Below are 2,565 nucleotides of genomic sequence, written 5' to 3' on the forward strand. Positions count from 1 at the left end.
CTTTGAATTGCTGAATTGCGTTTTAGAGGGAGGGGCTAGACATCACCGAAGACAACCTCTCCAACACCAGGAAGTAAGTCTTTTACAACAATTTTTACATTTGTTTTATTTAGACATATATTTTATGGCATACTCACGTATTGCACATGCATAGACAAGTGAAAAGCACTAAAGGGCTTCTCTAATGTTCTTCACCTCGTTTTCATTTTGTATTTAACTTTTTCAACCACTTGAATTGAACCCTAGTGGCCCTATGCTGGGCATGTCATAATGGGCGGATTTTTGGTGAAAATAGCAGATCAATGCAAGTAGAGTTGGAACATGTGGGTGACAGGTTATACACCTCATCAAATCACACATCCATTCAAAGGAACAAATGAACCTGTTCATTCTCTATGCACAAGAAAAAAATTACATCACTGCAGCTTTTTTTTCCCACCGATACTTTCAGCAATTTCAAAACAGCTCATATTTGCATTAGAATGGTGAAATCCTGAGAAATCAGATTTGTTCTAATTAGTCCACGGTGTCGCCTACCCTTCTGCATATTAGCGATGCAGAGTGCTGCTATGAGGACCGCACATTCCCCCAAATAAAACCTGCAGTCCCCTGATAAAAGCGAAGGCACAGTTGTGAGACTGTTCACAAAATACTAGAAGATTCCCTGGCCTTTCATGCTCGCTGGAGCAGCTTAGAGGAGGAGGGGGGTGGTTGGGAGGGAGGGTGGTCAAAGCAGGCAATTAGTGTTGAAACAGATATCCCCCGTTTCTCCAGAGGCCCCATGCTCTGCTCCCGAGTACAAAGTGTTACCCTGTCAGCAATACCTCCACAAGCAGAAGAGTGCTCGCTGTTGTTTGTGCTCGCCATAGCGACCGTCTCCCGTGATTATACGGCGCAGGACAGAGGAGGGGTGGGAGGCAAAGTGAGGGGGTGGGGGTGTTTTGGAGTGGAGGAGGAGGAGGAGGAGGAGGAAGAGGGGGGATGGGTCATGGCAGTTTTGTCATTTCTCACTGGTAACTGAGAACTTTGTGGATTCTGCAAATTCCAGCTACAGTATGTGTTTTGGCAACTTAGGAGGTGGTCTTATTTGAGTAAATACATTGCAAGCGGCAAGAGATTTTCCTTACTTGGCTGGCACTCCTGGTGACAGTTCCTGCTTGATAAGCATTGTAACCAGTAATGTCATGACATGACATACAGAAAGTATTACCAGGATGAGATGGAGAGCTAAGAAGAAAGCATATTTTTTACTTAACCCATTAAGACGTGAGGCCGATTCTACAAATGTCTTCTAAATCAGCACTTCTCACACTTTCAAGATTTAAAAAAAATGTTAGCAGATGAAATAGCAGATTTACAAGCCGCACTGCGAGCTTGTAGATCTGTTATTTTTTAATAACCAATGCTAAAATGGGTTAAATCAGAGCCCATATTATCATGTCTGTAATGTTTTAGCCAAACACAAGGTCCTAGGTAATTTAGCATGTACCCAAAAATCAACACCATAGCTATCTTTGAGACACTGTATAACAAAGTCTTTATTGTGGAATTATAAAATATTTTACATTGAACTTTTTGTACTGCCAAAATACCAGTAGTTTTCATTCATTGTACTGCAGTCTTCACACACTGGTAGACCAGATCTATAAAGCGGAGAAATGATTGCATTTCTGCTGGCATTACATGTGCTGTGTTTGATACAAAATGAAACATCAACTTGGAACTAATGTCTCCAAAAAGCTGGAGTGATTTAAAATGAAATCTGTATAATACAATTACTTTTTTAAATAAATATTGTCTTCTTTTAGGTGTTATATCAAGTTATCTTTAAAAAACTGTGCATAATTCTTAGTCATAATATCAATCATATTCAATAATAAAACAGTAGCTTATTTACAGTGTTATAGAAAGCCATGTCAACATGAATTCTAACCAAACGCCTATGTTCTAAATCCACAACAAGTTGCTGCTTGTTTTAATATAAAACATCAATAGATTCTATATAGTCCATTAACTCATTAGTGACTTGCAATGCCTGATTTATACTTAGTTGCGTGCTGGGGTCGCAAACTGAAAATAGCAGATCTACAAGCTCACAACGTACATCGCGCTGCAATGTGTTGTTAGGTTGGAGATATTTACGGCTATTTACGGTGTGCAACACTGTGTGCAACACATATAAACCAGGGGTACGTTTGTGTTGGGAACTGCAGCCTCATAGCCTCACAGCAATCAAGTAGCTTGAGAACTTTCAGCAGGGCAAATGTACACCCCCCCCCCCCCCCCATAATAAAGTTTATGAAGGACATAGACTGGTCAGTCAGTGTTAACTACCTCGGACTCCCAAAGCCATCTTTGTTTTCATTTAGGACTGCCTGTTTGGGTAAAAAAAAACATTTTCCCTGAACGTCATGATAATGACATCAAGCATGATATTTGCTCATATATTTGTTATATAGGTGTGTTTTTGTTTTTTTAACAAATATACTGTAAACACAATATACACCAGTGTTCATACTGGTAGTCAAAGTGTGCCTGATCTGATACCACAGTGGTGGTTCAATA

General features: G+C 39.9%; 1 protein-coding gene across 1 annotated transcript in view; it reads right to left on the reverse strand.

Annotated features, from left to right (window-relative positions):
* Positions 1-1,445: 1,445 nt before the first annotated feature.
* rassf9 (Ras association domain family member 9) overlaps positions 1,446-2,565 on the reverse strand; it is a 15,910-nt gene continuing 14,790 nt past the window's right edge. Inside the window, exon 2 of the mRNA XM_080438743.1 lies at positions 1,446-2,565. This exon is cut by the window's right edge and continues 1,513 nt beyond it. The gene's annotated coding sequence lies outside the window, so the exon portion shown is untranslated.

This window comes from Gymnoscopelus braueri (assembly GCF_963280865.1).
Source record: "Gymnoscopelus braueri genome assembly, chromosome: 9".
NCBI lineage: Eukaryota > Metazoa > Chordata > Actinopteri > Myctophiformes > Myctophidae > Gymnoscopelus > Gymnoscopelus braueri.